At 38.9% G+C, this 13,955-nt stretch overlaps 1 protein-coding gene across 1 annotated transcript in view; it reads right to left on the reverse strand.

Annotated features, from left to right (window-relative positions):
- LOC140208385 (sodium/potassium-transporting ATPase subunit beta-1-interacting protein 3-like) overlaps nucleotides 1-13,955 on the reverse strand; it is a 202,849-nt gene that overhangs the window by 25,096 nt on the left and 163,798 nt on the right. The gene's annotated exons all lie outside the window — the stretch shown is intronic.

Genomic DNA, 13,955 nt, shown 5'->3' on the forward strand with positions numbered 1-13,955 from the left:
CACTCTCCTTTTTCTCCCTCTGTCCCTCTGAATATACCCCTTGCCCATCCTCTGGGTCCCCCCCCCGCCTTGTCTTTCTTCCCGGACCTCCTGTCCCATGATCCTCTCGTATCTCCTTTTGCCAATCACCTGTCCAGCTCTTGGCTCCATCCCTCCCCCTCCTGTCTTCTCCTATCATTTTGGATCTCCCTCTCCCCCTCCAACTTTCAAATCCCTTACTCACTCTTCCTTCAGTTAGTCCTGACGAAGGGTCTTGGCCTGAAACGTCGACTGCACCTCTTCCTAGAGATGTTGCTTGGCCTGCTGCGTTCACCAGCAACTTTTATGTGTGTTGCTTGAATTTCCAGCATCTGCAGAATTCCTGATGTATTGTGTTTGCCTGCAGATTTCTGTAACATTCATTCACTCAGAGTCTTGGACTATATTTTTTTGTGTGACTTTATTTTACTGACACCTTATATGTGCTTGCTATCTTATATGCACTACATGAGGGGTGATTGATAAGTTCATGGCCTAAGGTAGAAGGAGTCAATTTTAGAAAACCTAGCACATTTATTTTTCAACATAGTCCCCTCCTATATTTACACACTTAGTCCAGCGGTCGTGGAGTATACGGATCTTGGACCTCCAGAAACTGTCCACAGATGGGTGATTGATAAGTTTGTGGCCTGAGGTAGAAGGAGACGAGTTATACAGCTCTCGTTACATGCACATGCAGTTCAACTCTTTGAGTGATTATGCAGAAAGTTTGAAGTAAATAACATTACCTCCTTCTATCTTAGGCCACGAACTTATCAATCACATCTGATGCGTTATTAACTTCAAACTTTCTGTATAATCACTCAAAGAGTTGAACTGCATGAGCATGTAACGAGAACTGTATAACTCATCTCCTTCATATATTTTAGTAATTTTTACTATGGAGACTAATTTACAATACTGTTTATTTTTCACATATATTAGTCTTCGGGAGGTCACTTATTTAACATATATTTTTGGAGTTGGCCCCTGCAGAAATGGGGTTAAAGTTAGTATTAGTTAGTGCTTTCTTCAGCCTTTTCTGGCTTAGTTCGGGTTTCTACTTGGGGTTGGGGGAGGGGGTTGTCTTTTTCTTTTTTAATTTTTTCTATTGGGCTGATTCAGAACTACAAAGTTGTCCCCAGTGTCGAGATTTCCAGTTCCTCTCTAATCATGTATTCCTCTTCCGATTTCATGAGCTCACATTATGGTTAACCCCTTACTTACCAAAGGGTTAATTTTTAGTTATGGCTCATTCTATTAATTTTGTCTCTTGGAATACAAATGGTTTAAACCATCCAATAAAACGGAAAAAGATTTTCAAAATATTCCAAAGACTGAATGCTCATATTATCTTTGCTCAAGAGACTCATGTAAGGAAAGAGGACAGTCAACGCTTCTTTAAGTTTTGGAAAGAACAACAATACCATTCAAATGCTCAAGCCAAAATTAAAGGCGTTTCAATTTTTATTGATCCCTCAATTACATTTATTCATCAAGACATTATTTCAGATCCTAATGGCAGACTTCTGTTAATTACGGGGGTACTTTTTAATAAAAAGGTCGCTATGGTTAATGTTTACGCTCCGAATGTGGATTATCCTGAATTCTTTAAACACTTACTCACCTCCTTTCCTAATTTAAACGAGTATATGTTGATAATGGGCAGTGATTTTAATTTATGTTTGAATCCCATGTTGGATAGATCCATAAGTAGTCCGGCTTTACCGAATAAGTCGGCTACTATTATTAACTCTTTTATGTTGGATACTGGGATTTCAGAAATTTGGTGATTTCTACATCCAAATGATAAGGAATTCTCCTTTTTTTCACATGTACATCGTTCTTTTTCCCGAATTGATTATTTCCTGATTGACTCTCGTTTGATTCCATATGTAGTTGATTGTAATTATGACATTATTGCCATTTCAGATCATGCTCCATTGAAACTTTCCATCAAGTTAATGGATACCTTTTGTACTACCAGACAATGGCGATTTAACCCTATTTTGCTTCAAGATCAGGACTTTGTCAAATTTATAAAGGAGCAGATTGATTTCTTCTTTTCAACTAATACTACGGAAGTTTCCAACGGAACTGTTTGGGACGCCTTTAAAGCTTATATCCGTGGTCAGATTATTTCCTATTCGGCTGGTTTGAAAAGACGTATTAACAATGAAATACTTCTGTTGGTTGATAAAATTAAAGAAGTCGATAAAAAATATGCCATTTCTCCTAGTAAGGAGCTGTACAAACACAGAGTTGAACTCCAATTGGAACATAGCTTATTATTAACATCCTCGATCGAAAATCAATTAATGAGAACTAGAAGTGATTTTTATATTCATAGTGATAAATCGGGTAAATTACTGGCTAACCAATTGAAATTTGATTCGGTTAAACGTCAAATTACTAAGATCCGCAAACAGGATGATACTTTCACAGTTGATCATGTTGGGATAAACCAAACCTTTCAAGAATTTTATACCTCTTTATATCACTCTGATTTTCCTCATGATTCTAATTTCATGCATGATTTTTTAAGTAAATTGAGTTTTCCGAAACTATCTCCCGAAGATTGCCTATCATTAGAAACTTCCATTTCAGAGGAAGAAATAATAACTGCAATCTCATCATTGAATTCCGGTAAAGCACCCGGTCCCGATGGGTTTACAGTGGAATTTTTAAAATTTTTTTCCTCCATTCTTTCTTCTAAGTTGTCTAGAATATTTAAGGAAGCAATCAGTTTAGGTAAATTACCACAATCGTTTTATGAAGCCTCTATTTCCTTAATTCTTAAAAAGAATAAAGATCCTACAGATTGTGCATCATACAGACCGATATCTCTTCTGAATGTAGATTCAAAAATTTTTTCAAAAATTCTAGCTACTAGACTGGAGAAGGTGTTACCTCAAATTATTTCCATGGATCAAACCGGATTTATTAAAAATCGTTATTCATCCTTTAATATTAGGAGGTTAATGAATATTGTTTACACCCCCTCATTTACTACCCCGGAATGTATTATCTCATTAGATGCTGAGAAAGCCTTTGACAGAGTTGAATGGCCTTATTTATTTAATGTTCTTGAGAAATTTAATTTTAATTTGACATTTATATCTTGGATTAAATTGTTATATTACTCCCCGGTAGCCTCAGTTTGTACAAATAATTATAGATCTCCTTTTTTTCGTCTTTTTCGTGGTACTAGGCAAGGTTGCCCTCTTAGTCCTTTACTATTTAATATTGCTCTTGAACCTCTAGCAATTGCTATTCGTGACTCGCCAAATATTGTTGGTATTACCCGTGGAAACGAAATACATAAATTATCATTATATGCAGATGATTTGTTGTTATATATCTCTAACCCGGAGAAGTCAATTCCTGCTATCTTAGATCTGTTAGCTCAATTTAGTAACTTCTCTGGTTACAAATTGAATCTTAGTAAGAGTGAATTATTCCCTTTAAATAAGCATGTACCTATTTATGGATGTTTACCATTTAAATTGGTTACTGATTCATATATATATTTAGGGATAACAATTACGAAAAAATATAAAGATTTATTTAAAGCTAATTTTTTACCTTTAATTGATCAGATTAAACTTTTATTTACCAAATGGTCCCCAATCTCTTTGTCTTTGATTGGTCAGATTAATGCTATTAAGATGATCATTTTGTCCAAATTTTTGTATATATTCCAATCGGTTCCAATTTTTATCCCAAAATCTTTTTTTGATAACGTAGATTCAAAAATTTCCTCATATATCTGGCAGAATAAAAATCCTAGGTTAGGTAAAAGATATCTACAGAAATCTAAAAAGGAGGGGGGGGCTCGTCCTCCCAAATTTTAGATTCTATTATTGGGCAATTAATATTCAATATTTAAAATTTTGGCTACAAGATTTGGACGCATCCTTAAACCCTCATTGGGTAAATCTTGAATCTAATTCATTACAAGGGTTTGCCTTGGGTTCGGTTTTAGGAACTTTACTTCCTTTTACTTCTTTTAAATCATATAAACAAATGAATAACCCAATAGTTAAACATACTTTACGTATATGGTTTCAATTCCGAAGATTTTTTGGGTTTAATCAATTTATTCTAGCAAGTCCCACTATATCAAATTTTCTTTTTCAACCTTCCACGATGGATCAAGCTTACTTTGATTGGAAAACCAAAGGTATAATATCTTTTCGCGATTTATTCTTGGATAACTGTTTTATGTCTTTTGATCAACTCTCTAATAAATATAACTTACCCAGATCTCACTTTTTTAAATATCCACAGATTAGAAACTTCTTAATTACTGTCTCTCCTAATTTTCCACACCCATATCCAATGGACACTTTGGAAAAAATCTTAGATTTAAATCTTTCTCAGAAAGGTGTAATAGCAATTATATATAATATAATTATGAATCTATGTCCTGATGCCTCTAATAAAATTAAAGCTGACTGGGAAAGAGAACTTGAGATTAATATGCCGACTGAAAAATGGGAAAAAATTCTTCAGTTGGTGAATTCATCCTCTGTATGTGCTAAGCATAGGTTGATACAGTTTAAAGTAGTCCACAGGGCTCATATGTCCAAAGATAAACTATCTCGTTATTACTCTTATATTAATCCAATATGTGACAGATGCCATTCTGAGATTGCTTCTTTAACCCATATGTTTTGGTCATGTCCCTTGTTGGAGAAATATTGGAAAGATATTTTTGATATTATTTCAACGGTCCTAAATATAGACTTACAACCTCATCCAATTACTGCTATCTTTGGACTACCAATGATAGACTTAAATAATTTAACCTCTTTATCACGAAGGATGATTGCATTTCTTACTTTAATAGCTAGAAGGTCCATTTTGTTGAATTGGAAAGAGATCAACTACTGTATTTCATTGGTTTTCACAAACTATGGTGTGTTTGAATTTGGAGAAAATTAGAAGTGCAGTTTATGACCCTTCTATTAAGTTTAAAAAAACTTGGAGGCCATTTATTCAGCATTTTCATTTGATGTAATTTGATCATTTCCAAACTTGTTTTATTTCTCTGTACTGTTGTCGGAGGGGAATGGAGTCGTCGACACTGAGGTTTTCTTCTTTTCCATTTTCAAGTTGTTAGTTTTGCCCAAGTCTTTTAGTTTAGTTTAGTTGATTAATTTTTTTTTCTTTGGGGATGGTTTTTTTTTTTTGTTTTTTTTTTTCTTTTTCTTTTCTTTTCTTTTTTTTTGCTTTGTATTATCCGTGATTAGTTCTACATGTATGGGAGCTTTGTTAATTTCCATTATTTGGTTTTGCAATTACTTTTTTTAAGTGTAACAATGTATCTCCTATTATCTGTATTATTGCTATGTTTTATTTCTGTATTCTGAAATTAATAAAAAGATTGAGAAAGAAAGAACTCATCTCCTTCTACCTTAGGCCACAAACTTATCAATCACCCCTGCTGTAGACACTGTCTGAAGGTCCAAGATCCGTACACTCCACGACCACTGGACTAAGTGTGTAAATGTAGGAATGGACTATGTTGAAAAAGAAATGTGCTAGGTTTTCTAAAATTGACTCCTTCTACCTTAGGCCACAAACTTATCAATCACCCTCGTACGTATCTTATGGATAGGGGAATCAAGGGTTTGGGGACAAGGCAGGAACCGGGTATTGATAGTAGATGATCAGCCATGATCTCAGAATGGCGGTGCAGGCTCGAAGGGCCAAATGGTCTACTTCTGCACCTATTGTCTATTGTCTATTGTATGTTGCTTTGTGCTGTTTGTGATTGTTGGTATTGTGTTTTGCACCTTAGACCTAGAGTAACGTTGTTTCATTTGGCTGTATTCATGGGTATTAATACATGGTTGTATGACAATAGTCATAGTAGTCATAGTCATACTTTATTGATCCCGGGGGAAATTGGTTTTCGTTACAGTTGCACCATAAATAATTAAATAGTAATAAAACCATAAATAATTAAATAGTAATATGTAATTATGCCAGAAAATAAGTCCAGGACCAGCCTATTGGCTCAGCATGTCTAACCCTCCAAGAGAGGAGTTGTAAAGTTTGATGGCCACAGGCAGGAATGACTTCCTATGGCACTCTGTGTTGCATCTCGGTCAAATGAGTCTCTGGCTGAATGTACTCCTGTGCCCAACCAGTACATTATGTAGTGGATGGGAGACATTGTCCAAGATTGCATGCAGCTTGGACAGCATCCTCTTTTCAGATACCACCAGTTTCATCCCCACAACATCAATGGCCTTACGAACGAATTTGTTGATTCTGTTGGTGTCTGCTACCCTCAGCCTGCTGCCCCAGCACACAACAGCAAACATGATTGCACTGGCCACCACAGACTCGTAGAACATCCTCAGCATCATCCGACAGATGTTAAAGGACCTCAGTCTCCTCAGGAAATAGAGACGGCTCTGACCCTTGTAGACAGCCTCACTGTTCTTTGACCAATCCAGTTTATTGTCAATTCGTATCCCCAGGTATTTGTAATCCTCCACCATGTCAACACTGACCCCCTGGATGAAAACAGGGGTCACCGGTGCCTTAGCTCTCCCCTGGTCTACCACCAGCTTCTTAGTCTTTTTCAAATTAAGCTGCAGATAATTCTGCTCACACCACGTGACTAAGTTTCCTACTCAGCCTCATCTCCCTTGCTGATGCATCCAACTATGGCAGAGTCATCAGAAAACTTCTGAAGATGACAAGACTCTGTGCAGTAGTTGAAGTCCAAGGTGTAAGTGGTGAAGCGAAAGGGAGAAAGGGAAATTTGAGCTCTTAGAAGCTGAACTATTATGATATTTTACACTAATGTAAGGGGTTTCTTCTTTTATGTTACTGCTAAGGCTAATAGAAATGGCTTCTTTGTTATGTTAGAATAAAATGGCTTTTTTGTTATGTTAACTGCTGAGAAAGTGCTTCTCTCTTGCAGCTTGTTTGGGTTATAATTATTGATAGAGAGAATTGTATTCATTTGTTAACCAATTGGGATAGATGTTATTCTTTCTTGTGTGTCTGTAAGCTATAGTTTTTGTGGGCTTTGGGGCAGAAGGCGTGATGGGGACAGAGAGAGGAGACGCGATGCTGTAAGCTGGGCGATGGAACAGACCCTGAGCGGGAGTCTGAGGCCCAGGGTTTTCGGGAGGAGAACTGAAGAGGAAGGACGTGCTGGACACGCTCTGGTCGACCACTGTGGTTGGTCCCAGGAGGCGGGTCAAGGGGGTTGGAGGAAATCGCACAGTGGAAAGAAGACCCCATTCATTGAGCTCCAACGGTTGTGTATGAAGTGGTTGAACTTTGTTAATTTTGGCGCCTTTTACTTTCCTATTAAATTTTATCTCTATTAATTACATAGTTCCAGTAAGATCTATAAAGTGTAATCATTTAATCGCATATGGTGTATTGTCTGTTATTTGGCGGGGTGGGGAACATCACGCAGCATCCATAAAAACTTGATTACCCAGTTTGGCGGGGCCTAAGGCTGCTCTCCCTAGACGAAAGCGAGCTGAGCGAGCCTGAGGCTTACCAGGGGGCTACACTAACTATTATAACATACAAAATCTATAAGTTGAAAGGAATTCATTTCCACAAAAATAACATTTTACTGAATCAGAAAAGGCTTTAGAATATCACTTATAAATGTTCTCAGTATTGAATTAAATGTGCCAATAAAAATTAATTGAAATTGAACATTGATAAATTTGCTGAATAAGTCCAAAACTTACTTTAAAAGGAAAGTGGTGACTTGACATGTTTTACATCTTTAACATCAGTTTTATATGACCAACAGAATATATATTTCAAAATTTGCCAGATGATGAGCTATTAAAGGAAATTCTATAGTTATAATTTAGCACATTTTCAAAATGGAAAAAACAAATATGATTAACAAAAATTCAGATGAATCTGGGTAAGTGACTGTATTAGCTGCTGACAATATTAATGATTGATGACCTACCAAAGTTAATTATTTTAAGTGGTACATTTGGCATGAATATACAAATAAAATAGCTCTCCTGTGTATTAAAGCATCGAAGAGTCATAAAACAATAAAGTCATTTGGAAATAACAGGAATTCTGCAGATGCTGGAAATTCAAGCAACACACATCAAAGTTGCTGGTGAACGCAGCAGGCCAGGCAGCATCTCTAGGAAGAGGTGCAGTCGACGTTTCAGGCCAAGACCCTTCGTCAGGACTAACTGAAGGAAGAGTGAGTAAGGGATTTGAAAGTTGGAGGGGGAGGGGGAGATCCAAAATGATAGGAGAAGACAGGAGGGGGAGGGATGGAGCCAAGAGCTGGACAGGTGATTGGCAAAAGGAGATACGAGAGGATCATGGGACAGGAGGTCCGGGAAGAAAGACAAGGGGGGGGGACCCAGAGGATGGGCAAGAGGTATATTCAGAGGGACAGAGGGAGAAAAAGGAGAGTGAGAGAAAGAATGTGTGCATAAAAATAAGTAACAGATGGGGTACGAGGGGGAGGTGGAGCCTAGCAGAAGTTAGAGAAGTCGATGTTCATGCCATCAGGTTGGAGGCTACCCAGACGGAATATAAGGTGTTGTTCCTCCAACCTGAGTGTGGCTTCATCTTTACAGTAGAGGAGGCCGTGGATAGACATGTCAGAATGGGAATGGGATGTGGAATTAAAATGTGTGGCCACTGGGAGATCCTGCTTTCTCTGGCGGACAGAGCATAGATGTTCAGCAGAGCGGTCTCCCAGTCTGCGTCGGGTCTCGCCAATATATAAAAGGCCACATCAGGAGCACCAAACGCAGTATATCACCCCAGTCGACTCACAGGTGAAGTGTTGCCTCACCTGGAAGGACTGTTTGGGGCCCTGAATGGTGGTAAGGGAGCAAGTGTAAGGGCATGTGTAGCACTTGTTCCGCTTACACGGGTAAGTGCCAGGAGGGAGATCAGTGGGGAGGGATGGGGGGAACGAATGGACAAGGGAGTTGTGTAGGGAGCGATCCCTGCGGAATGCAGAGAGAGGGGGGGAGGGAAAGATGTGCTTAGTGGTGGGATCCTGTTGGAGGTGGCGGAAGTTACGGAGAATAATATGTTGGACCCGGAGGCTGGTGGGGCGGTAGGTGAGGAACAGGGGAACCCTATTCCTAGTGGGATGGCGGGAGGATGGAGTGAGACCAGATGTACGTGAAATGGGGGAGATGCGTTTAAGAGCAGAATTGATAGTGGAGGAAGAGAAGCCCCTTTCTTTAAAAAATGAAGACATCTCCCTCGTCCTAGAATGAAAAGCCTCATCCTGAGAGCAGATGCGGCGGAGACTGAGGGATTGCGAGAAGGGGATGGCGTTTTTGCAAGAGACGGTGAGAAGAGGAATAGTCCAGATAGCTGTGAGAGTCAGTAGGCTGAAATAAATCCAGTGTCAGTAATGTAAAAATGAACAAATAAATAATGAGTATTAACAGAGCAATTAAGAAGTTCCTAAATGCTAGGCCTCATTTGGAATATTTTGTGCAGTTCTGATCGCGCTATTACAGGAAGGATGTAGAAGCTTTAGAAAGGGAGCAGCTAAGGCTCATCTGGATGCTTCCCAGATTAGTGAGTATTAAATATTTAAGGAGAGACAAAACAATTAAAGATCATTTTCTCTTTAGTGGAAGCAAATGTGAGACCTGATAGAAGTTTACAAAATTATGAGGGGCATGGATAGTATGTATAGTTAAAGTCTTTCTTGCAGGGTAGAAACGTCAAAAGAGTGCAAGTTTTAAGGCAAGAAAGGACTGAAGTTCAAAGGAGAATTGTGGGGAAGTATTTTTTTAAACACAGAGAGTGACAGGTGCCTGGAACATGCTGCCAGGGGTGGTAGTGAAAGCAGACACAACAGTACCACTTAAGACACATCTTGAAGGGCACATAAATATGCTGGAAATGGACGGATATAGATCACAACCAGGACAATAGGTTTAGTTTAATTTGGTATCATGGTCAGAACGGACGCCGTGGGCCATAGGGCTTGATCCTGTGATATCCTGGTCTATGTCCTGTGTTCCAATGTAGAACTTTCATAATCTTTCAATTGATCAGATAAAATCATGCAACTTAAATCAGGCACAGTACGTGGGAGCATGGAAAATAGTGAAGAATTATTTGACACCAAGAACAAATTCTTCATTTATATAGCATACGGTTAGGAAGGTATAGCATTACAGAATACAAGGAATAAATCACTGGAGATTCTGTGGATATGAATTAATAATTCAACCTGCCTTTAAAATGTTCTGTGAAAGAATTTCTGTCACAGGGACGCTATTTATTTGAAGACATGTTGACAGTTCCTGTGGAAATGAGCTGGTGTTCTTTGGAGCCCTAGGCTACTACAAACAAATTCAACATCTCATGAAGTTATAAATTCTATCATTTACTCAAGGATTCAAATCAGTCTTTTTCTCTGCTCATTAATCCTTCCACCAGAGCTGATTGTGTCAGTTTCAGCACCATCTTTCCTGTTGGCATGTCACAGGTTTTCGCTGTTGCCAGCATGTAGCCCAGCAAGTCTGACCTCTGAAGCTAATTCTTAAAGGCAGCACTGTGCCAACTACAGCAGGGAAGGCGACGGGGGGAAACTATCCTCGACAGTTCACAGGGACCCTGGTGCTGTCAAAAAACCATGGTGTCTTTTGTGAATGGCAGCACCAAGACTCTCCTGGGATTCAGCCAGGCATTGTTGACAGGATACTGCCAGGGAAGTCCTGTTAGGGATTAGGTACATTCTATAAATGCTAACATTTTAAGGAAGCCTGCAGAGTTCCCAGGCTGCCTGTTCCCGTGAGCTAACAGAAAATATATCCTCTCAAGTGTGAGGTTTGACTCACCATCATAATGCAGTGGAGAGTAGCAATCTGCAGTATGGAATGGCCCTGAGAGTAACTATTACTTTGACATCCACAGGCAAAGCTTAGAACATAGGAACAGGAAGCAGTCAAGCCTGTGTGTACCTAACGAAATGGGAGCTCATAGTTCTGGTTCAGGATAAACAATGCAGTTTAAGTGTTGGGATCTTTAAATAGCATGAAGACATTGGGTCTCTGAGTTAATAAAATCTTGAGACCTGAAAATGTCACTATAGACCAATATTAAATACTGTTGATGTTGTTATAATGTTGAAGCCATTGTGTAAGGTTATAAAAAAGAATGCTAATGCAAATAAAATTCTCACAAAATTTAAGGAAAAGAGTTTCCGCATGGGCACTTGCATAAGGTTACTCTGTGTTAAGCCAATTTCTGAGAGCACAACATCATTTCTTTCGCAGCTGTAAAACTGTTTCCAGTCTAAAGCTAATAGCTCTATCATGAATTTGGCATTGGAGAAGGTTTCTTTAGCCAAATGATCTCTTTATGCTCTGAAATTTTGATGGTTTTATATCAAATGTCAATGACAATCAGAAAATTAACTTTTAAAAAAATTAGTTAAAACTCAGGAAGAATCTATGTATCACATACAAAATGCTAGTGGAACGCAGCAGGCCAGGCAGCATCCATAGGAAGAAGCACAGTCGAAGGGTCTCAGCCCGAAACGACGACTGTGCTTCTTCCTATAGATGCTGTCTGGCCTGCTGCGTTCCACCAGCATTTTGTGTGTGTTGCTTGAATTTCCAGCATCTGCAGATTTCCTCGTGTTTGCGTTTTTAAAAGAATCTCCGTATCATTGCTCACCCATCAGCAAACTGAATTATTTGCACCCAAGATGTAATACAGCTGAACTTCCCAATTTTTCAGTTAAGAAATGGCATGGCAAGGTGTTGAATTGTCCCCCACACGTATCAAAAGAAACTTCTCAGATCAACAGCAATGGAACAACTTTGTATGCAGGCAGTGGGAGCAGGAGTATGACACCTGAGCCTTCAAGGTCATTCGTCAAGTAATGGTTGATCTTCTACCTGAGCACTATTTTGTTGCACCATCCCCATATCCATTCATTACCTGAATATTCAGAAATCTGTCCATCCCATTTTTGAATGAAAATCCTTAGACCTCCATGCTGTTCTGGGGAAAATAATTCTCTGAGGGAAGAAATTTCTTCTACATCCTAATCCTAAATGTCATAGCTCTTATTCTGAGGCTACGTCCACACTACGCCGGATAATTTTGAAAGCAAAGCTTTTTCTCTTCGTTTTGACCCTCCATCCACATTGAAACGGCATTTTTTCATCCCCCGAAAACGGAGCTTTTCTAAAACACTCTCCAGAGTGTGTAAATTTGAAAGCGATTGTTGCGCGTTGTAGTGTAGACAGGGTAAACGGAGATATTTTAAAACACTGTCATAACAACACCACAACAACAATGCTTTTTCTGCTTCTGCTTGGTACTGCGCAAGCACTGCCGTACGGCTGTTATAACGCGCAGTCGGTGTGAACGGCGTGAGAGTTAAATTGTAAAGTGAGCTTTTTTGACTATTTAAAAACGCTGTCATGACGTGCTGGAACAGATGGCCGCAGCGCGGCATTTCATTGTTTTCTTGAACGCAACCCCCCCCCCACTCAACCTAACAATTTCAGAACAGACAGCAACGAGACTGAAGCCAGAAGAGTTAGAAATGTACTCACCAAATACTTTGACCAATAGCTTACTGAATAAATAAGTATACTCACTTTGCCCTGTTTTCTGTTCTTGCTTGTATGAAGGTGGTTTACCTATTTATGCAAATACTTCTCTGACAATAGATGTGTAACAGCCTAATGTAATGTTGTATGGAAATACAAGATAACACTGATGCAGACATGTTTTATACATTTAACAAGGTGCTTTATTAATGCAACAGAATTAGTCAGGTTTTCAATGTTCATTGTCAGCTGGGTCATACTGTCCGTGAACTCCCTGTTGGTTGCCTCCATACGCTCCAGTATTTGTTGTCTTTTAGTTTTAAGTCCTCCTGCACCAGAGCAAACAGCAATTCCTTTAAAGTTTTTCTAGTCTGTAACTGGACAAACGCGCACTAAGTATACCGTTTCCTCTTCACTTGTTTTCTGTGTGTCCTGGCCATGCCCAGTAGGAGGAGTTTCACCCAAATATCCGTTCTAATGTGGACAGAGATATTTTGAAAAACGCTTGCTGTGGACGCTTGTCATTTTCACTCGAAACCGGCGTTTTCATAATTATCCGGTCTACTGTGGACTTAGCCTGAGATTATATATTCTGGTTCTAGAGTCTTCAACAAGAGGAAGCATCCTCCCTGAGACTTATTGAGCCTTGTATATGTTTTGTACTCTTATGAATTCAGGCCTAGTCCCCTCAGGCCGCAAACTTGCCCTCCCAGGAACAGATCTAGTGAATGTTTTTTTTGCATTCCTTCTAAGGCTTTATATCTATTTCTATTAAATGGGCAATCGTTTACATATTACTCCAGGTACAGGCTCACTGAAGTCTCACATTATTGTATGGAAATATATTTACTTAATTTTAAAATCCCCTCATAATGATGACTGATATACCACATTTCATTCCATTTTTTATTATACCTGCCTATTGGTTTGAGTTGCAAAGTTTCCAAGGTCCAGGTGAATATCAATATTTTCCAATTTGCCACCATTTAAAGACTATCTGCTTTTCTGTTTTGTCCAGCACCCCAAATGATATCACATTTTTCTGTATTATGTTACGTGTACTCTTCTGACCTACAGCTATGCTTGGCTCTATCCCCTCAATACATCTTTAGATCCTCCCCCATACAAGTAACTCTGCCCAGTATTGTTTCATCAACAAAATTCAGACTCAGAGTTTGAGAGGAGAGGAATTAGGGACGTGACCAAAGGCACAGCTCAAGAGATATGTTATAATGTGGAATCTGGAACAAGATGGAAACACGTTAGTGGCTAGTTGCAGAATGTGGAAGCAAAATGACTAAACCAAAAATATGGCAAAATGCTGAAAGACTTGTTCCTTGATTTTGAGTTATTTCTCTGACC

This window comes from Mobula birostris, chromosome 2 (assembly GCF_030028105.1).
Source record: "Mobula birostris isolate sMobBir1 chromosome 2, sMobBir1.hap1, whole genome shotgun sequence".
NCBI lineage: Eukaryota > Metazoa > Chordata > Chondrichthyes > Myliobatiformes > Myliobatidae > Mobula > Mobula birostris.